Source organism: Lygodium microphyllum, chromosome 28 (assembly GCF_053477565.2).
Source record: "Lygodium microphyllum isolate KBCC chromosome 28, Lygodium_microphyllum_v1.1.10, whole genome shotgun sequence".
Lineage (NCBI taxonomy): Eukaryota > Viridiplantae > Streptophyta > Polypodiopsida > Schizaeales > Lygodiaceae > Lygodium > Lygodium microphyllum.
The window spans coordinates 8,012,966-8,037,071 of record NC_141162.1 but is presented as its reverse complement, the minus strand read 5'-3'; the positions used below and the strand labels follow the sequence as shown (position 1 = coordinate 8,037,071).

Here is a 24,106-nt window from a genome sequence, read left to right as displayed (position 1 = left end):
GGTGAACCCCCCCCCCTCCCCCCCAAGGCCTAGGCATGTCCCATTCTCTGTCTCTTCACTAGTATAGATACAACATCGTCCACATTGAAGGATTTTTTTCTTAGGACCAAATTAGACCTAAAGAGCAAGTTTAGGATGGAGAAGACACCAATGAAAGCATTTAAAGTCTAGGGAAAATATAGTGATAGGACACAATGATAGCGAGGGAGAGATTGTTTCCATCTAATGCTATTAGTTTTATAGGATTGGAAAGGATCAAAAGGAGGAGAAGCCATGGATCGATGTTGGAGAGAGGCTTGATATTCTATCCTAATACCTTGCACCCACTGGGGTTGTCACTGTGCATTACACAACACTTGTTCTATCTTTGCCAGTAACTAAAAGGCAAATATCAAAGGAAGGAGGACTACAATTCTCAGCTAAGAAGGGGTGGGAAGGAAGCCCTGAAGAAAGTTACGTGGAGCCTGCCAATTTGTAGAGCGTTGTTGCTGAGCACGAGAAGGTAGCAAAGTAGAAGAAAAGCGCATCTCAACAGATGGAACTGCCATGGTTTGGTCTACTTATACCTATAGCAAAGTGACGAGTCTAGAATAACTAATGACTAGCATTACAAAGTCAAAATTATGGTAGTACACCTTTGATTATGCATGGAAAGATTAAATCGCATGTCGCATTTTTAGACAAATCTTATTCATAATCATTCATTAGAAAAAGTAGTTATCAACCATAGGAAATTGCAAGGCACTAAAAGATTCTAGGGGCTGCATGAAGTAGGTTAACTCTAGCTTCTATTGGCATAAATCACATTTAACTGCGTAGTAGTTAGGAAAGGTTGCATAATGCACATTCATCGTACGAATAATTTCATTTAGAGGCGTAGTTAGGGAAAAGGCTGCATGGTTCATTTAAGCGTAAAATCTTAAAAGCTTAGTGGCATGAATCGCGAATGCATGTCTTAGCAGGATCAATGGAAATTATGCCGTAACTTAACATGTGTTTTGGTCTTAACAAGAAGAGTTAGGGATTGCGAATCTAGTCATACGTAGAGGCAATGAATCACGTGCTTACGTGAATTATAACGTAATGCAACTAGTTTTTCCCCTCTTTGATCAAGACAACATCTTTAGGAATGGTTTGTTGTTGTCGTAAGACAAGTAAATTGGATTACCCAAAATACCTAAACCGTAAAGGATTTGTATAGGATGGTTAAATCGATACAATATACTCCAAGTGCTAACTAGGGTTTAGCACGTTAAGGACTTGACCTGGTTTTGCACTTGTTGTCAAGTTGAAACCCTCATACCCAAAGGTCCTACCCACATTCACGGAATGTAGGGACAATTGGACGTACTTGCAAGAAACGATCTAGGGTTTCTACCCTAAGGATCACTCATTCAAATGTTGAAACTCGGATTGAGTCGGAACCCCTAGGACTGAACGTTGTCGACCTAGTGCAATTGGAAATGGGTTGGATATGAAGACACCCTAAACCTTGCTTCTTATCTAATCATGATTCCATGACCAGAAAGACGCTGTTCGATGGGTGAAATAATCCCATGGAATAGATGCGATACTTGTGCAACAAGTTGCAACGTCGCATGATCTTGTGGTTTGATCACAAGAGAATGGCCAATTCCTCAAAATGAGATTGGCAGATTCTTGCACAATTTTAACTTGCAAAAGAATGAATAGTCATCCTCTTATATCACCTTTATTGGGAAAAGTTTCCAAGAGAAGGAAATTAGGTATTTGCTTGGCAGCAAAGGGACCAATCAATAATTTGGAGCGACACGATTGCCATGATTTACTATTAATAGAACCTAAGGTATTGGTTAAGTTGGGTTAATAGGGTACGCCCTTAACCCAAGGACAAAAGGGAGAATAGACAAACCCTTGGGGATCTTACCAAGTCGCAATTGATCCCAGATCGAATGCTAGATGTATTCAGAGAGAAGGATTCACTCCTTAGCAGTTGGCCAAATAACGACCACTGGAAATGATTGTGCTTGTAATAGTTTATTGTTTGCTCAAGGAACTAAACGATGAAAAGATATTTAATGCTTCAGGTTGAAGGCCTAAAGGGAGAGGTAGCCTCAGCTACCCCCAACTGTCTGCCTGACCCTAACCAAGGGGTTTGTTAGCCGCGCCGGGAACGTGGACTAAGCCTGCCGCGTGAGGTCTCTCCATTGAGCGCTACTTGGAGTAGGAGGACGCTTGGGTGCCAGGGGGGATCTGGCCATAAATCCCTCACCTTTCGGGCCTTGTACAAGAGGCCAACGTGACTCAGGATTGGATCTCAAGGCCCGCATACTAGTCTACGGGCAGAATCTTGGATTAGTGATCCCTGTGGATTGTTGGATAGCCTTTGGATGGATTATGGATAAGCCTGCGGACTGGACTTTATGAATGTATTCCAAAGATAAATGTGATAACTTGTTGAAAAGGAACTTGTTTGACTCTGCTTTTCTATGTCAACTGCCAAGATTACGTGAAGGAACCAGTGTCTATCGGGCTAATTAAGGAAGCTGCTTGATGCATGTCCAACTAAATGTGGTAGATAATTAGACAACTAAAGCAACCATGAGGAAAGTGCGGTGGATATGGCCATGGGTCCGTCCTACGGATGGGTGGTCCCGGTTGGCCGTGAACTTTTCTCAATCATAATGGACATCAAGGGGATCTTCTCAAAGGTAATGAATAGCAAGGGCGCTGACCTAGATTCTAGGTTATAATAATCCCGATTTATGGTGTTTTAGGGGAATGGAATGGGACTATGCCTTATGGGGCAGAGAGGTCGAGCCTTGCATTCCTCTTGTTTCCCATTATCCTTGAACCAAGTGCAGCGTGAATCCGCTTCGACCCTGGCATTTCTTCGTAAAGTAGTTCACTCGGGGTTCGACGCTAGTTGCTGTTTAGGAAATGACCATTAGGGGAAACCCTGATTCAGGTTGGTCCTAAGTGGGAGCAGCCAGAATACTTCCGCTACGTAGCAGACGCGGAAAGTCCTAGATTGCAAACCCCGAAACATTCCATGGGAGTGCTGAGCGGAGCTTTCTAGACCTCCTTTTTGATGGACTGCTAAGACATGTCCTCAAGGGAATAGGTGGACACGTTACAGGTATGGACCATGAAGCAGATTATGCACAAATAGTCCCTAAGCAGGGTGGCATATCAAGGATTCACTCCTCAATTCACTTGTCAAAGTAATATGATTTATTTGACAACAACAATGTGATGGATGATAGGAAAGCATGTTTTTTTATAAGATACTTGGAGGTATTGAACTAGAATTCTATAAGTATGAGAGTAATCTGAGGGAAATCCTGGCTGTTGTATAGGAGAAACTGATCAAAGTAGCTAAGAGTTGGACAAGAGAACATAAAAACCATTGTCTTCAAGAGACAGAAAATTATTTCGAGAATTCACGCAAACTCCTACAATTAATTGTATCATAAATAAAGAATGTGATCATTCCTGACTTTGATTGTTTTTCCACTTGTAATCGATTGAAAATATTCAACTCCAACAACAAAGATCGGATGACATGTCATTATTGTAGTAAGATTGGCCATATATCTAATGAATATTTCCACTGTAAAGAAGCACAACAAGTGCAAAATGGTAACCATACGAATCAATTCATGAATGAAAGAGAAGAAGAAGAATATGCTTCCACCATCAACAACAACTCTGATATATTGTTTTGAAGATATTATCTTTCCCATATGGATTTTGTTTCCTTTAATGGATTTTCTTCTGATGGAACCTAGAATGGGCCGGACCTCTATCTCACGCACTCAACAACCCCACGGCCTTGCGGTCAGGAGCGTTGATGACACATACATTGCCTTCCTAGACATCTTGCGTTTGTATTACGTCATTTGTAGTCCGCTCTTCTCTCACCCACTACTCCTCAGAGGGAGTCCCTTACACATTGCCTAATGGCATGAAGCACAGACATAGGGGGTCCTCCAACGGCTGAGTGCCGCCACCCCTCTGCGACTCTCCTACACCTTGGGGATTGGCCCCTCGATGCGTCGCTCAACATATAAACATTTCGCACAAAATCCGCTCAAGGTACCATTTAATCGTATACAGGAATGTATCCTTGTCCTTACTTCTCTTTCTCCTAGACCCCACGACTAGCCTATGGCTTAGGGTGTCCTGTCTCTCACTCAACGTGGGTAAAGGTCTTAATGAAAGCAATTGATGTGCATCCAGGATTTTTGATACCTTTAAATATTTCCATGATTTATGCATATTGTGGATGCCAAATGCTCAAACAATTGTAAAATCAATATTGTGCACATGCGAAAAACATCCTTTCAATGATTTTCAACTACCGTTCTTATGCGACGTTGCACGAACCTAGCACCAAGGAAACCCTCGTGCTACTAGGCTCTTATCCTAGAATTATTCACCGATCTATATGGCATGCAAACAAAAACCAGCAATCTTTTCATCATTTTACTCCACATTTGGACACATTTTAACCACTCTACCCTCCCATCGATCAAATGTTGCATTGTTGTATAGATTTATAAGGCATTTTGCCATCATTTTATGTATAAAGAGCGGGAAAAACACACTAGAACAAGAAGGTGGGGTTGAACTGAGGAAAATCCTCATGCTTCAGTCCCCACAAACATTCACACACATTGTTCTTAATTTTCACTAATTTTCTGCACCCAAAATGCATTTTTCCCCTACTTTTTGTGGTTTTTCTCTATTTTCCTTGTATTTTTCCTTATTTTTTGCATTATTTTATATTACTGAAAATTCAAAATAGGTTATGGGCTGTGACCCTTAGTTCCTTCTTGCAAGAAAAATGAAAATTTAGTTGGTGTTCCTATTTATTCCTCCATTTTTTATGCCCAAAAACATCATTTTCCCTTGATTTTCCATATTTTACGTGTTTTAGTGTATTATTTTGAGTCACAAGATGCATGTTTTTCTGATTTTCTGATTATGAATAGCAAGTACTCATGGAAAACAACAACATAAACAATTTTTAGCCCACATGAACAACACTTTATCTATCAAAAGCCATAAAATCTCAAATTTCCTTTGAAAATTTTTGAATTACCGCTTATTTGCGTGTTTCGGGTTTCATGTCCATGGCTGCAAATCTGAAAATCAGCAGCACTTCATGCTCATGACGATAACAAATCACCATTTCCAGCCCGTGGAGCAATCCGATCGATGCCGAACAAGCCTCCACCATTCTTTCTTCTTCTTTTCTCTTCCCACATGGACTTCCCCTTAGAAGAGAGAGAGGGAGGAGAGAGAAAGGCTGATTTTCTCTCTCCCTCTAGAGGCTGCCATTCCTCGCGTGGACCGGAGCGATACGGAGCGGAGGATGAGTGCGGTTGCCTTCTGCAATTGGATCCATGGCTTGCTTGTGAGCCACCATCTTCATTTTGGGGGGGAAGGGGGGGCGCCGTTTTTTTCGGCGGCCTGTAGCAGCACTCCGCCCCTCCCCCCCCTCAATCATGATTTTTGGAAGGGGGGTGCCCTTTCACAAAGGCACCCCTTCACTTCTCATTTTTGGGCACCTCCCAATTTTTGACCGGCCTTTTGGCCCTTTTCCCGACTCCTCTCGCATACGGCGTCCGAATCTCGATCTGAAAATTTTTGTGAGCTCGTCTCAGCATCCCGCACTGACTGCTAGCTCCATTGACTGCCACAGGCGCATGGAAAAATTACTAAAAATCCGCAAGTGTTGCCCAGGCGTCCTTAGAGCACTTTGGTGCTTAAAATCGTCCTAGGTCGAGCCGCCGCCTTTGACATTGGATATTTTTCCCTTAATATTCATAATTTTTAGCTATTTTTAAGCAATTTCAGCACCAAAATTCCGCTCTCATATTTGTAGAAAACCCTTGCCAAATATGTAAAGTCTCAAGCTTTAACTTGGCTAGGCTGTCTATGAGCTAGTCTCCCAGGCCATGTTATCATGTAAGGGGGGGGGGGGGGGGGGGGGGGGGGGGGAAAGCTAGCAAGTGTAGGGACTAATCATTTGAGGGGGGTGTTAAGAAATAACAAATGATGTATGCTCCATGAAGAGATGTCCTGAATCCCATATGCACAGTGAGGAAAGTGGAGAAGCTGAAAAGCTATAAAGACATATACTTGGTTCACTTTTCAATGGAATACAATTGTACTTTGTCCTTTCAGTTATAGTCAATGTCATACTCAAGATTGTATTTATGAGTCCAATCTTCCATCTTGGAACCTAATTCACTTGAGTAACAATTGGTATATCTAATCTATGTCATCATGATCATTGTCTTTGTGTTTCATCTGCCATACCCATGCTCTAGATCCATGCAATTTTCAACAAAAAAGTGAATGAAGAAGTTCATTTGGAACATCAGAGGAGAAGGCAGCAAGGGAGGGCCAAATGATAGATATATCCAACTATATCTTCAATTTCAAAAATGGATCCACACTCCCACCTCTCTCCATGCAGAGATTCGCCCAACGTTATCTTCAATTTCAAAGGCATAAATCCCTCCAGCACACCTTCCACCAGGGATCATACAAGGGCCTTCCAGTTCCATAAATCCCTCCAACACACACTAGGGCTCATATCCAACCCAAGGGCCTTTCAAGTCCATAAATGCCTCCAACACCATGGCTCATATCCAACACAATGGCCTTTTAAGTCCATAAATTCCTCCAATACCAGGGCTCATGTCCAACTCAAGGACCTTCTAGAACCATAGATCCCTCTAACACACCTTCCAATAGGGCTCGTATACAAATTCAAAAAGCCACATGATTGCCCAAGCAACACTATTTGACTCACCACCCAGTAGTGCCATGGAACTGGCACTCAACTAGGAGGGGGGTAATGTTTACTCCAAAGTGAAGGAAGTGGAAAATGAGTCATCAGGAGGAATAGTGCAAGGCGAAAAAAAGGAAAATGTGCCCCACAAGAGAGTGGGCCGAGAAGAAATCTAAAAGCATGGGAACATCCATCAGGAGTAAAGACGCAACCATGGAAGCTAGAAGAAGCCAAAAGCAAGAAAGTGCACCTCTAAATATAAAGGCATAGCCAAAACCTCTGTAAAAGATCGCCAGGCTCCCTCTTGTGCAATTTGTATCCATGAATAGGTGGTAGGATTAAACTAGGAAGAAAGAAGGACAATGGAAAAAAGGGCCTAGGCCACGGTCAGTCATGTAAGAAAAAGGGAATAAGGGGATGACCACCCAAAATGGATCTAGGGTTTTGTATATAAAGTTCAAAAAATGAATGAGAGCTCATTCTTTGGTGTGTGGCAAAGTGGACTATCCTTCTTCTCTTCTCTTGCTTGCTTGTGAGTGCTTGAGGGAGGGAGTGTGAGTGATTAAGGGAGTGAGTGTGTGAGTGTGAGGGATCTTGAAGGTGAATCCCTCCACTATCTCCTTTCTTCTTCTTCTCCTCTTCTCTTCTCTCATTTCACATGTGGCTATGGAGGATGGAGCTTGAAGGAAGAGGCTTGAGGATGCTTTAGCATGCATCACAAATCTTGGAGTATGAGAGTGCTTGAGAGAGAAAGCAACTCAATCGGGCATTAAGGTAAGCTCACTACACTCGTAGAGAGGGATAGCACATTGGCTATGTGAGAGGTAGCCATTAGTGCTCACTTGAAATGCTTGACCAATAAGCGGTCCATGGTTCTTGAAGGTTGAGCTCGAGCTCATGCCTCTACATCTGTTCGGACACATGCTTTGTCGCAATGCAAATTATCCTAGCAAGAAATATGGTATTGAAATATGTACACAATGCTCAATCATTCATGATTTGATATTTATGCAACAATGGATCCATGCTATGCAACCAATCAAACGATGCTCCATGCAAAGAAAAATGGATGCAATGGAAAATGATACCTAGCCTCTCTATATGTGCTCATGCATCATGCAAAATGCAAATACAGTTACTTGATGAAATTAAATCCTTAACCTCACCTCTCAACTCTCAGAAAAGAAAATATTGTACCCCACTCCTCCCACCCAAAATCTCACTATTGCTAAAAAAATGATAGTCCTCAAGATGTTGACCAAAGGAAAACCATCTCACAAACTAGCAACGTCTTTCACGACCCTACATAATAAGCATCAAGAGCATAAGGGTCATCCATACAAGCATGGGTCACCATACTACCACTACAGTCAAAAGGATAATTGTGATCCAATGCATCCAATGTATCATAGAAGCAATTCATGGTGTCATCTTCAAGCACTAATGGTAGCACAAGATCCTCATTGACCCAAACGGTAGCATGCATTGACTAGTCCAAAAACTTGAGAAACCACTGTGCCAAGTGGAACTAGAACAGATGAGGTTGCAATCACTATAGCATTCATTGCATCAACCCCTACGCACTTCATGTCCATGAGTCCAACATGCATGGCTACTACTGGGCATTCAAAGCTAAGGGCCTTGAGCTAATGGGGCCCCTTCTTATGAAGCTCTAATGAGATGCTCTCATCATGGCATCATTTGTGAGAAGTATAATTTTGCTTATAAGGATGCGCATGCTGCTCGTAGTAATGATCAAGTGGCTGATGATATCAATCACTCCGTTGCTAATAATGATGTTTCTTCCCATGTACATACTTGTATCTATTTGCATGATTTTGCCCATGTAAATAAGGCTATCTAGATGGTTGTCCATGTATGTGACTAGAATGTAGATCATAAGAGCATACATAGTCATCAAATGCATGTTGCTTCTCAAAATATGCACAATCATCCTATACATGTTGACCATAAGTAGGAACATGATGCTGCTACTTGCACATCCAAACCATGCGAGTGGTCATGGTACTCATCATTTCCATGAGAATTCCCATACTATTGCTCATAATCATGTTGAGTCGTCCTTTTAATTATAGCCATTTAAGCAACTTGAGTCGTAAGGACTGAAAGTTTGTCATTGATTGCCTTGGTTTGTATGTTTGTGACTAAGATGGTTGAGATCACTCGGTCCATCTTAGACACGAACTAATTGTGTTGCTCAATAAGTTGGTTGTGGCTTGCAGCTTGAAGAGTTTATTATTGCTATAGAGTAGCATTCAATGCATTCATTTGGGGATGCCATGAGTGAGAAAAGGAGCTAGAACTATGATCCAGGATTGATTTGTTTTTGTAGATACTATTGTCTCTTTTTTTGTGCATTTTATCCATCAAGTCCTTATGTCTTTCTACATCCCTTTCATGAAGCCATCATGAAGTGTGGAGCAAATCTCTACATTCTTGGGTCACTAATCTTTCTTTTATCCTTGTTCCTTTCCATTGAAGGTACAGTCCACACAGATCCCTAGTCACAAAATATGAGATAACCTTGGCTAGGAAGATTCGATTGGGGAACTTTTTGACTCAAAATGGAGGGGAGAGTTCCCTCTATGAGCCTATGTAAAAAAATTATGACAAAAAATATTCAGAATTGGTAGTGAACAACTTTCTGAGGTTGTACAGAAGGGGACTACAGCCATGTTCCATAGGACCACTGCACACAAAAGTAGTTGTAACTCTCCAATGAGAGCTCTGATTGGGGAGATTTCTAGCTCTAGTCAGAGGTATTAATCCCCTCTATGCAAGGAGTATAGGTATGTAATAACAAGTCTTATACAAAAAAAATTGTAATAAGAAACGTGTGGCTAAACTGTATAGTCTAGCACCCTGTTTACAACTGTAAGAGCCATGTTTTGAACAGTCGATACCCTATAGGGTCTAACCAAGTTATCAAACTAAACGAGGACCTTTGGGAGATGTATGCACACCCTGAGAGACTTGCAAATATTTCTCCAAACAAGAAATACCTTTATAAACACCTGTAGAAGTCTATAATAGCATGTATAAGCCTATTATGAGCTGAAAGTTGTCCTATAAATCATTGTGGATTGGAAGTCACTGCCAATTTGATCCAAACCATTGCCACCATGGCCAAATGCATTTCCAAAAAGAGCATAACCTTGTCAAACATAATCATCTCATGACCAACATAAGTATCATTGCGAAATAGGGGCATATACTTGCCATAGACATAGGCATACCACTATAAGTACCATTGTCAAGTTCATGGTGTCATCTTCAAGCAATGATGGTAGCACCAGATCCTCATTGACCCAAATGTTAGCATGCATTGACTTTCCCATAAACTCATTGGGAATCACTGTGCCAAGTAGAACTGGAGAAAATATGGTTGCAATCACTACAGCATTCAATCACTGCATCAACCCCTAAGCATTTCATGTCCATGAGTCCCACATGCGTGGCTGCTACTAGGCATTAAAAATTAAGGACTTTGGGCTGATGGGGCACCTTCTCATGAAGCTACAGTGAGGCATAATTCATGAGAAGTATCATGTTCCTCATAAAGATGCATCCACTGTATCATATAAGTAATTCATGCTGTCATCTTCAAGCATCGATGGTAGCACAAGATCCTCATTGACCGAGACAGTAGCATGCATTGACTTGTCCATAAACTCATTGAGAACCACTATGTCAGGTAGAATTGGAGCAAACAATGCTACAATCACTATAGCATTCACTACATCAACCCCTAGGCATTTCATATCCATGAGTCCCACATGCGTGGCTACTACTGGGCATTCAAAGTTAAGGGCCTTGGGTTGATGGAGGATTGATGGGGCACCTTCTCATTAATCTCCAGTGAGATGCTCTCATCATGGCATCATTTGTGAGAAGCATCATGTTGCTCATAAGGATGTGCATGCTGCTCATATAGTAATGATCAAGTGGTTGATGATATCAATCACTTAGTTGTTGATGATGATGTTGCTCCCCATGTATATACTCCTATACATTTCCATGATGTTGCCCATGTACATAAGGCTATCTAGATGGTTGTCCATGTGTGTGACCAGAATATAGCTCATAAGAACATACATAGTCATCACATGCATGTCCTGCTCAAAATATGCACATTCATCATATACATGTGCTGACCATAAATAGGCACATGATGTTCCTGCATTTGCACACACAAACCATGCCACTAGTCATGGCATTCATAATTTCCATGAGAATGCCCATGCTACTGTTGATCTATCCTTTTAATTGTAGCCATTTGAGCAAGTTTGTCATTGATTGCTTGGGTTTGTATGTTTGTGACTGAGATGGTTGAGATCACTCAGTCCATCTTAGACATGCACTGATTATGTTGCTCGATTAGTTGATTGTGGCTTGTAGCAAAGAGCTTCTTGTTGCCATATAGCATTCAATGCATTCATTTGGGGATGCTAAGAGTGAGAAAAGGAGCCAGAACTATGAGCCAATACTTATTTATTTTTGCAAATACTATTGTCTCTTTGCTGATGCATTTTATCCATCAAGTCCTTATGCCTTTCTGCATCCCTTGCATCAAGCCACCGTGAAGTGTGGAGCAAAGCTCCACATTCTTGGGTCACTAATCTTTCTCTTATCCTTGTCCCCTGCCATTGAAGGTACAATCCACACAGACCCCTAGTCAAAAAATCTGAGATAACTTTGGCTAGGGAGATCTGATTGGGGAAATTTCTAATTCAAAACATAGGGGAGAGTTCCCTCTATGAGCTTATGTAAAAAAAATTATGACAGAATATTCAGAATCAGTTGTGAACAACTTTCTGTGGCTATACAGAAGGGAACTAATGCGTCCCATAGGACCACTACACACAAAAGTGGTTGTAACTCTCAAATGAGAGCTCTGATTGGGGAGCTTTCTAGATCTACTGAAATCTATTGATCCCTCTACGCAACAAGTATAGGTATGTAATAAGTAGTCTTATATAAAAAATTATATAATACGAAATGTTTGGCTAAGGAATTGTGCAGTCCAACACCCTGTTTACAACTATGAGAGGCCTCTTTTGGACAGTCAATACCCTATAGGGTCTAACCAAGTAATAAAAATGAATAAGGAACTTTGGGAGACCTACGAGCACCCTAGGAGACTTGAAAATACTTCCCCAAACCAGAAATACCTTTGTAAACACCTATAGAAGTCTAGAATAGCATGTATAAGCCTATTATAGGCTAAAAGTTGTCCTATAAATCATGGTGGGTTGGAAGCCGCTGCCAATATGATCCAAACTATTGCCACCATGGCCAAATGCATTTCCAAAAAGAGCATAACCTTGTCAAACGTGATCATATCATGACCAACATAAGTATAACTACCAAACAGGGGCATATACATGCCAACATAGACATATGAATACCACTATGAGTACCATTTTCAAGTTCATAGACATCTCAATGTCAGCATGAGTAGATGAGTGTCACCATAAGTGTCATTGTTAACAAAAGTCAATGTATAAATATCCTTTTCAATTATAATAGAATCTCTGGAGGCATAAGTATATCACATCCATAGTCCAATTAGCATCAAAACATAAGTGTCATTGTTAACAAAAGTCAATGTATCAATATCCTTTTCAATTATAATAGAATCTCTGGAGGCATAAGTATATCACATCCATAGTCCAATTAGCATCAAAACACCTATCATGCACTCCCATGTATACCATAGTTGCAATGCTCCATAGTAGTGCACTTTGATTACTTGATGAAGAGTCCACAAGGAATATTGAAGCCTCAATAGTGCCAAAGTGCTAAGCTATCCAAGACTCAAGGAAGAGGAATGTCCAAGATGCAAGCACTATGAGAGATTCTCAACAATGAGAATGAAGGTATAGAGCCAAAATTCCCTAATTTGTAGTTCATAATAGCCTTTTGATACTATAGAAGAGTGCCAAAATGGAGATGTGGGTGAATCTTCTTTTGATAGCTATGATAGACTTCAAGCAAGATCTGCAAACCTAGCTCCTGGAATAGATCCACTAAAGAGAGAGTCATACCTTTCACCTAAGATTTCAAAAAGGTATTTGGAATGGACTTTAAGCAGTTCTATGAGCTGCCGAAGTGGAAGCAAGATATGCAGAAGCGGGTTCTTGATCTTTTTTGATTTATTGTGTAGCTTAGCTGCTAAAAACTTCTATTCAATGGAGGGCTTGAGTTAGCTCAGGAAGGGATTCTTTTAAGCTCCAAGGCTTTTGGAAAAGGGCCCAATGCTAATCCATACTGCGTAGTTGCTACAACTCCCTGAGAAGAACTTGCACCTATCAGTAAGATCTTCCATGATCTTTGAGTGAATTCTTTTCTGTCCTTCTCGAAAACAAAGTCATTGCTCACATTCTTCGATAACTTATTTAGCATGAATTCAACAAGCATATGAACTTCTTCAAGTGTCCTGTCATTCATCAAGTACTACCATGACCAGCTTTAGAAGAGACTCACATAGAAAACTTGTATCATAAGAGTTATCATTTCTATAAAAAAAGGCATCAAATTTTGGCACACATGTTGTACCCATGCTGCACCATTGCCATCAAATTTAGACCATGCATTTTCAGTTTCTTCAAGCAAATTATTGAGGCACTGACCCACCACTGGTCAATCTTTTTCCCATGGCCGTTAGATGCCCATAGCTCATCAGGCACATTCGACTTTGATGAAGATAAAGCCAAAGAAGGTTCAATGAATCTGTGAGAAACATTCAATGCCTTCGATGATGATTTGGTAGGCCATGGGTATTTAATATCATTGTCTTTCAAAAGCCAACGACAAATTCTTGCTATGAGACCTGGGAAAAGAATTTCCCTCCTATCTATGATCCAGATAATAAAGCCGTTGATGCATGGTATGTAACAATGATTGCTTGCATCTACAAGCTACCTCTGATGAGGATGTGTGCAGTACTGAATGGCCCCTGGAATGGCCCAAGCGGCTCAAGACAGCTCCAACATGGTTGGAAGGTCAGAAGGGAATGTATGGCAAAGTAGTGTGTTGTTCAGAAGTCTTACATTACAGGATTAGGCATCGATTGGAAGAAGATCAAGAATGTGATGCGAGTCTTTCAGCTCCTATTCTAGAACTATGATCTCCTTCATGTTGACCACTTGTTCAGTACCCTAAAAAGAGGTGCAACATCATTGTCCTTGTGGTGGAGATGGACTATCTATTGAGCCCAGAGGGGTGGGTGATAAAATCATAACCGGTTGTCTTATTTGCCAGCTATTTTTGGAGCTCCTTTTACAATTATCGAGCCTCTTTAGCAGCCACCTACAATCATTCAACCTATTCAAACACCCCAGCAGCCAATGGTGATACAAATCTTTGTGCCAACCTCACAAGAGAAATAGTTGACTGCAACAAACACTCTAGGAGGGTGCGATGCCACTAATACTTCCTCTGCATCTTCATTGGAACTGAATATTGATGGAATTGCTAACAACTTTCTGGAAGCATTTTTACAAACTAGTTTAATGCCATCATGGCATGTTGCTTAAATTCTTCAACCTAGTCAGACTCATCAGCCTATTTCATCAGGGCCATCTAAACCCAATGTTTCTCAACCGATGCAGGTCCAACCACCACAACCAAGTGGGACACCCCATCTTTTGTATTTCTCTAGAGGGGCAAACGAGGCATTAGTTCCACCTATTGCACAAACTCAATCAATTAACTCTAGCTCAATGTCTGGGATTTTTCAATTAATTTGCTTTATAACCCTTCATGGCTACAAAGGTTTTGAAGCCTCCCCTTCCGCCAAGTCCACAACCTACGGCTTCACAAGTTGGAAGTCGAACATCTCAGCCCTTTGTTGGGTTGGCACCCAAATCAAACATCAGCCTTGTTAACATTGGACAACTTCTAGGCATATAAATCCCCAATGATTGGACCATAGATCTTGATGCCAATCTAGCTTTGCTTCTCATCCTATTGAGTGCCCCATTTTCTTGAGCTTGAAGCCTTATGTGAATCTCTTAGGTAAACCTTGTGAAGCAAAACAAATTGATCTCGTGGCCCAAATTCTTGTTTAAAAATGGCAAATATGGTAGTCTATGTGCTTAGGGAGGTCTGTGGGATGCTTGCCCCAAGGTTCTATAGGCATATCTTGAGCACAAAGAGTAAGAAAGAAGTTTGAAGGATGCCCTCCATGCCTGTTTGAGAAAAAGCTTGGCAAGAACAGAGAGAGAAGACCTCCTTTCAAAAAGTAACACAGTTCTAGGTTGTCACTAACTCCTATGACTCTTTCTTGGCAAGTTTACCTCTAAATTTTGACTGGGGGTTGAAAACAAGCTACCATTTTTGTCCCCTTGCCTCTCTAGATTTGTCCAAGCCTCCTACCATAGCTTGTGTGGTATTCAAGAAGCTACCATCCCTAGCTGTAGTACTTCTATGTGTCTATAATAAAATAGGGTTTTTAGTGCTTTGAAAGGGGAAAGGATCAAAGGCTAAAAAGAGGAGCAAATCTAAAAATAGGTCCCAACATAGAAAAACGTGGAAAACACTTGCTTAATGCAAGGAGTTAATGGTTGCAAATACATGCTTTACATGTGAACAGGAGGGGCACATGGCAAGGGACTATCCCAATAGGCACCAAGTTGAAAGTAAGGAAGATTAGAGGTAAAGTTTCCATGTCATATTGAACCAACCCAAGTCTCTCCATTCTAAAGTGATTCCTGCCCTAACCCTTATGGCACTCACATATGTGTGCTTCTATACTTGCAAACCATAACAAATCGTCACTATCAAAGAATCTCTACCCTAGATTGGGTTTGTTTCTTAAACTATAGAACAAGTCTCAAGATGGAAGGTGACACAAATTGCATGTTATTCACTCACATTTGCACATGAATAGTACACTGCTATTAAAGCTCCAACACCAACTTCACATAGGACTAGCTTTTTTCTGCAACTTGCAGCTTTATATGATCATATGATAAACATGCTATCATTCATCTAGCAGGACAACAATTGCCTTACTAAAACAAGAGAAAAAAATGCAACCATTGAGATGTTGCACCTGAGGAATAGATCAATTGAAATATCTTTCTATCTTCTTCAAATTTTCTTCGTCTCTTTTTTTTGCAAAGAGATTGAAAGCAACACTTGCAAGAAATTTTCACTCTATTTAGTCCTCCCCATATCATCTAAATTAGCTTGATTGAAGAAAATCATTACATACCTTTTCTACCAAATCAACCACTCCTTCCAATCCTATGTAGGTATAATTCATAGTTTGGCTCTTAGGGGTATTCATTTTTTAACTACTAGATCATAGTTGACCACGAGAGTGACCTGAGCTCCCCAGCACAAAAAGGATTCACAATTAAAAAACCAAAAAATACTAATAAATACAAATAAAGTTACATTAAAAAAACTTGTTGGTCCATATTCAAGAATCCTGTATCTAACAGTTTACACATAACAAACAAATATGCCTGCCTAAAAGGAACTTGTAGTTACATGTACTTGATCAAAACCTTTAGTGAGCACATTTGTTGTTATCAAAATACATGTCATTCTAGACCTAAATTCATTTATGATGAGGTCATGATCCTCAAAAGACATGCCACCATGAATGGATGTGCACGTTATCTCATTGCTGCCAGTTTGTCATGTAATTGCCTTGCACTACTTTGGGTTTAGACAAAAATAATTGCTTGCCCAAACTTTTAAGCAACACGAAATACTTGATCAATAAGTATAGACATTTTGTCTGATTCATTTGGGAACTTTACATGATATGTATTGATAACATGAGGATAACATCAAGAGAGAGTTCTTCTTTATTTACAAACATAATGATTGCCTTGGGGGCTATCTTTATTGTGAACTCCCTCACTTGATCATTGAATGTTATAGAAAAAAAACAACACCTACATATTCAAGAAGTGTAAACGTGACCCCATTCTGAGTTATGATGATGCAGATAAGGTAATAGGATACAAATATGCAAACTTAACTCGCCATATTTAGTCTTGTTATCAATTGATGATGTGACAAATGGTTATCAACTTATGACATGACAAATGGTTTCAAATAAAGCTAGAGGGGCGGACATAACACCAAAATTCCTTCCCAAGAGACTTGATACAACAAGAGAAATGTTATTTCTTTATTCTACATGCAATTAAGGAAAATATCCATATATACGCACCTGATAGCCACCACTATTTTTTGTGATGTACTTAATGATATGTGAAGAATCATCTTGGAAACCATTACCAACACTAACATAGAGAAAACACGCTCATGTCCACATCTCTACACTCAAAAATTCTAAATGTGATACCCACAACTTCTAGAAAAGTGCACCATTATTGTTGTCAAAACATTGTTCTCTAGGCGATAACCCCAATCTATAAGAGAGAATAATGAAAAAAAAAAAGAATCATATGCAAATAAAACAAACATGTGCAAGCAGCTTCATCAAAAACTAGCAATTTTATGTGGTTGGTGCTCATGATTTTTGTATTCATCCCTTTTTTAACGGTCCCTAGTGGTGTACCAAATCACAACTCGATCAACAATCTACTCATGCTTTGCTCTTGGAGAAGAGTTGATATTGGCAGAATATGAAGAGATGGCACAAACGGAAGTGATGCCCAAAAATTTGGCCATCTTTTGAAGCACCTCATCATTCTGCTAGGAAATCACACCAAGTTAGACAACATGAGAAAATTTTAGAAATGAAATTCCTTCAAAATACATATGAAAATACCTGGATAGCCAATTCTATGGTTGGACAAACACAGATTACCTGAAGTGCTTTCAAAGCAGGTTCAACCACCCTACTCATCATTCCAAGGATGCAACATGTAGTCTTATCGTGAGCCTGTGCAATAAGATGGTAGTATGGTGGATTTAGGATCATAGACCTGAGGTGCTTTCAAAGCAGGTTCAACCACCCTACTCCGCATTCCAAGGATGCAACATGTAGTCTTGTCATGAGCCTGTGCAATAAGATGGTAGTATGGTGGATTTAGGATCATAGACAAAGTAATTGATTAGATCTTGCTTAGGTCTCACAAAGTTCATCTCAGAGTCGAGCACCTGCAGGAGCTTGCATGATAGGTTTAGATCCTTAATGTATTTGTAGAAGCCAAGACCTGACGCGTATCAATGATCAATGAGAAACCTAACATAATAGAGATACGACAATAATTTTTTTCCTTGAAGTCCAATTCAATCCATGGTTTGGCATAGAATCTGAGCTCTCTGTCTTGAATCACATATTCTTTATTATGAGATAAAGATATTCGTAAACAAGCCTGATTTTAACAGAACTACAGCAAGAAAAGAAGGACAACTTACAGCTTTAATGGAAGCTTTTGATGATTCCACAAAATCAAGATTTCCTGACTCCAAGTTGACCTCAAGAGTGTCAACATCATTACCTGTGAAGGTCTGGTCTTTAGAGGCCTCTTCATCTTTGGAGGCCTCTTTGTAGAGGGACAAGGATTTCAGCTTGGATGTGGACTCCCCATCTTCGGGCCCCTTTTCATAGCCATCTTTTGGCGGCGTGGACTCTAAAGGCTCTTCTTTTTCTTTCTCTCACTCTCTATGTATTGGGTTGGAAGGCTTTTGTGTTTTTTTTTCCGTACTACCACTGCTGTTGGTGGACACCATAGTGGACTGTGAGAAGAGGAAATTAGGCTTGCTTTTTTTTCACCCATCCCAAATTTGAAGTAAGTAGGATAAATTGTTGCAAAAACATTCTAAGCAAAAGCTTTTTCAGGCCCATCCCTAACCCATCCTATTATTTGTTGGATGCCTTATCTTTCTTTGGAATCCCCTCGAACAAAAGCAAGTTGGACTATTTTAGAAGCAAGTGCATGCCTCTACATATTTCCTTGTGCAACTTGCACAAAGTGCCCCAATGGATACTCATAGAAGCCATAGAGCTCATCAAAATATCAACTTATATAATGTGTGTGTAATATTTTCGTTGAAAAATATTACTAGTCCGACTTTCCACACCCCGCGTGAAACTCATGCAAAGGTCAATTCCGGCATTGGAGTTACCGACAGTGCAATCTATAAAACCGTACTGAGGAATCATGACCTCTCCATTGGCAAATTGGGAACGAGGTTCAAAACCCGCATAACTGCAGGTGAACTCCCTCTTGGGAGGAGGTCAAGAGGATAATGATGGGATTATTGCAATTTTTTTTTGTTTAGCTTCCCCCAGCCGATGCGTGGTTGAGGGAAGGGGATGGGCTATTATGGGCAACTGGAGGAGGTGGAAGGGAGGATACCATGCAAGGGGGATGTGGGGGGGGGGGGGATCCCTCTCCCCCCCTTATCCTATAAATACAACTTCTAAGGGGGAAGGTAAAAAGGACAGAGAGCTGCGATAGGCTACATATGACGTGAGAGGAGAAGAGGCTATTAGACGGCGCCAGACTGTGGAGGCTCGACGTTGCCATTGATAACCGTTGTGTGTAGAGGAAGGAAGAGAGTACCGTGCTGCACCGTGAGAAGAAGAGGGGAGAGCTGTGGAATTTGTGCGTGGAGGAGGAAGGAGTTGCTGTAGCTGTGGAGTCACCGTGCTAGAGGGAGACGCCAGTTGACACGCCGCCTGTGGCTTGTTTAGCCGCCGCCAGCAGCCGCCGACTGGTGTTGCTACCGCCATTCTACCTCACGACCGCCATCAAGATCCCCATCGTCCACGTAGCCATAAATTCCATTTTTTTCCACGTGGCCATCACACACCCCCTAGAAGCTTCTTGGAAGCTTCTAAGGGGGCTTCTCTAAGCCCCCCTTCCCATTGCATTCCCACCACACAAGCCATATTAGCCCCGGGTTTTTAAAGCCCCTTCTCGTGGAATCCCTATAAAGCCCATTTTACTCCCGGGATTTTTAAGGCCCCTTCCCATTGCATCCACCACAAGCAATATTTATCTTCGGTTTTAAAGGCCCTTCCCGTTGAGATCCCCATAAGCCCATATTAGCCCGGTTCTTGTAAGAAGAAGAGGGGTTTCTCTAAGCCCTTCCCACTCGATTTCCCCCATAAGCCCATTGAAGAGGATTTCTTTAAGCCTTTTTTCAAGGTCTTTACCCCAGGATTTTGAAGAAAATAAGTTTAAAGTCCTTCCCACCAATCTTCCACAAGCCCCTAGGCTTGGGATTTGGAGTTCCCTTTTCCACAAGGCCCCATAAAATCATTCCTAGCCCAGAATTTCAAGGAGAAGAATCTCTCAAGCCTCCATTTCCGCAAGGCTTTCGCAAGAACCCTCTCACGAATCCCTCTTTTTCGAAAGAAGAAGGCCCAAGCTCCGAACCCTAAGGCCTCCCAAAGCCAAATTCTGCAAGTCGGAACTTCGGTATAGGAATCCATACCTCAAAGGCAATTGTGCATACGAGGGAGACGGGCCAAGATCATAAGACTGCAAGCCAAGGCAAGAAGTTTGAAATCCATGAAGGCTAACCGGAGATCGAATTCACGATGGCCCCTAAAAACTCAGAAGGGGCAACCGCAGGAGGATCATCTCCTAACATTCATGTGGACATTTCACCGAACCCACAAGTCCAGGTTTTCTTCCTATTTTTGATTTATGTCGAAATATTGCAATTATGCATGGTTAATTGATAGAATTAGGATGCACTTTTGTGATTGAAATGCATTGGCTATTTTTAAAAGAAGTAACTCACAATTGAAGATTGGTCATTTGTATTTTTCAATGGAACGAACGAAAAAAGAACATAAGATGTCTATGCATTCTTAGCAAGTTGTTTTTGTGCATTGCAAAGTAACGAATCTAGTTCAACTAATGACTATCATTACAAAGTCGAAATTATTGTAGTACACCTTCGATTATGCATGGAAAGAATAAATCGCATGTCACATTATTAGACAAATGTTTCTTTGTAATGATTCATTAAAAAGTCATTATCAACCATAGGAAACTGCAAAGCATGGAAAGATTCTAAAGTTGCATGAAGTAGGTTAACTCTAGCTTCAATTGGCATAAATATCATTTAAACTACGTAGTAATTAGGAAAGGTTGCATAATGCCCATTTTTCTACGAATAAATTCATTCAGAAACATAGTTAGGGAAAGGCTACATGGTTCGTTTTAACATAAAACACTAAAAGCTTAGTGGCATGAATCGTGAATGCATGTTCTAGTAGGATCAATGGAAATTATGCCGTAACTTAACATGCGCTTTGATCTTAACAAGAAAAGTTAGGGTTTATAAATCTAATCATACATAGAGGCAATGAATCGTGTGCTTACGAGGATTGTATCGTAATGCAACTAGTTTCCCCCTTTTAGATCAAGACAATGTCTTTAGAAATGGCTCGTCCTTGTCGTAAGACAAGTAAATTGATTTACCCTAAACACCTAAACTGCAAAGGATTCGCTTAGGATGGTTAAATTGATACAACAGACTCCAAGTGCTAACTAGGGTTTAGCACGTTAAGGACTTGAACTAGTCGCACTCATTGCCAAGTCGAAGCTCTCATACCCTAAAATCCTGCCCACATCCACGGAATATAGGGACAATCAGACATACTTGCAAGAAACAAATTAGGGTTTCTACCCTTAAGATCACTCATTAAAAAGATGAAACTCGGATTGAGTTGGAACCCCTAGGACCGACGATGTCGGCCTAGTGCAATCAGGAATGGATTGGATATGAAGACACCCTAAACCATGTTCTTATCTAATCATGATTCCCTGATTAGAAGACGTTGTTCGATGGGTAAAATAGTCCCAGGGACTAGATGCGACACTTGTGCAACAAGCTGCAACGTCGCATGATCTTGTGGTTTGATCACAAGAGAATGGCCAATTCCTCGGAATGAGATTGGCAGATTCTTGCGCAAGTTTATCTTGCAAGAGGATGAGTAGTCTTCCTGATATAGCACCTTTCTTGGGAAAAGTGACCAAGATAAGGGAATTAGACATTTGCTTGGAAGCAAAGGACCAACCAATAATTTGGAGCAATATATTTACTATTAATAGAACTTAAGGTATTGGTTAAGTTGGGTTAATAGGGTAACGGCCCTAACCCAAGGACATAAGGGTTAACAAACAAACCCTTGGGAATCTTGTCGAATTGCAATTGATCCCGGATCGAATGATGGATGCATTCGAAGAGAAGGATTCACTCCTTAGCAGTTGGCCAAATAACGACCACTGGATATGATTGTGCTTGTAACAGTTTAGAGAGCACTGTTTGATTTGTTTGCACAAGGAACTAAAGGATGAAAAGATATCTAATGCTTCAAGTTGAAGGCGTGAAGGGAGAGGCAACCTCCGTTACCCCTGACTGTCTGCCTGACCCTAACCAAGGGGGTTGTTAGCCACGCTGGGAAGGTGGACCGAACCCGTCGTGTGAGGTCTCTTTGTTGAGCGTACTTGGAGCAGGAGGATGCTTGGGTGCCAAGGGGGCTCTGGTTGTAAATCCCTCGCCTTTTGGGCCCTGCACAAGAGGCCAATGTGACTCGGCATTGGATCTCGAGGCCCGCATAGTAGTCTATGGGCAGAAATTTGGATTAGTAATCCATGTGGATTGTTGGATAGCCTTCCGGTGGATTATGGACAAGCCTGCGGGCTGGACTTTATGAATGTATTCAACTAGCATCGAACCTTGAGCAAACTACTTTATGCCAAAACGCTAGGGCCGAGTGAATTCATGCTGCACTTGGTTCAAGGAGAATGGGAAATGAGAGGGATGCAAGGCTCGACCTCTCTGCCATAAGGCATAGTCCCATTCTGTTCCCCTAAAGCAGCGTAAATCGGGATAAATATAACCTAGACTCTAGGTCAACGCCCTTGCTATTCATTTCCTTTAAGAAGATATCCTTGCTGTCCTTTATGATTGAGAAAAGTTCCTGGCCAACCGGCACCACCCATCCGTAGGACAGACCCATGGCCACATCCACCGCACTTTCCTCAGGTTGTTTTAGTTATCTAATTACTTACCACATTTAGTTGGACATGCATCAAGCAGCTTCCTTAATTAGCCCATTAGGCACCGGTTCCTTCACGTAATCTTAGCACTTGACATAGAAAAGCAGTGTCAAACAAGTTCGGAAAGCCCTAGATCGCATACCCCGTAACATTCCATGGGAGTGCTGGGCGAAGCTTTCTAGACCTCCTTTCCGATGGACTACTAAGACTTGTCTCCTGAAGGGTTGGTGGACATGTTACAGTGTGTCAAAAAATATTTCAATTTGAGGCTCACAAGAACATATTGGTCAATTAAAACCAATGGAATAAGTGTAATATTCTCGTTCGAAAAATATTACTAAACTTGACCTCCCGCCCATCGTGTAGAACTCGTGCAAAGCTTATCTTCAGTGCCGGCAGTTAATCTATAATAACCGCACGCGAGAAATTGAGAACTCCGTCTTGGCAAAGCGAGGCCGGGGATTCAAACCCGCATAGCCGTGGGGAAACATCCTCTTGGGAGGAAGTTAAGAGGATAATGTGCAAGTAATTTCATTTTTTTAAAAATATTTATCCCTTTTTCCCTAGCCGATGCACGGCTGGAGGAGAAGGAGTGTGGGGGGATGGGCTAGTAGTGGGCTGCATGAGGAGGGGGGGAGAGAGCCATGTAATGGCCACGTGGGGAAGGTCCCCTCTCCCCCCTTGGCTTATAAAAATCCCCTTAGTGGAGGGGAGGTAGGGAGGTTGAAGCAGGGAGCTGCCGTGCTGAAGTCGTGGAGAGGGAGAGGTCGTGTTGGAGAAGCCGCCGCCGTAGAGCCAGAACACGCTGACGGACACAAGGAGAGGCCGCCACACTGAAAGCAAGAGCTACTTGCTGCCGTGCGAGCCATCCCACCTTCAAAGGCCAAGTGTCGGGTTGCTGCCGTTGATGCCGCATGCTGACGTTGAGCCCACGTGCCTCCATCAAGCCCTTCCGAATCATCATCATCCATTCCACGTCATTATTATCCTCCCTCTTCCACGTCATTATTATCCTTCCCCTTCCACGTGGCTGCTGCGATAGCCAGAAGCTTACTAGAAGCTTCTTTTTAGAATATTCTTAGGGGCTCCCTTAAATCCCCTTCCCACTAGATCCCCCATAAGTCCATTCCTACCCCCACTGGGATTTTAAGAGAAGAAGAAGAAGCTCTCAAAGCCTCCATTCCCACAAGGCCGTTCATAAGAGCCTTTTTCGCGAACCCCCTCGTAAGGCTTCAATTTTCGAAATTCCATTCATAGAAGCCCCATTCCCAAGAACTTTGTAGGAGCCCCATTCCTGCAAACAAGCTTCAATTCCCACAAGCTTGCTCGTGGAAAC

The 24,106-nt window shown here is 41.5% G+C and overlaps 1 pseudogene; it reads right to left on the bottom strand.

The window, feature by feature from the left end:
* Window positions 1–23,776, bottom strand: part of LOC148011165 (DEAD-box ATP-dependent RNA helicase 38-like) — a 32,689-nt pseudogene extending 8,913 nt beyond the window's left edge.
* Window positions 23,777–24,106: the final 330 nt, after the last annotated feature.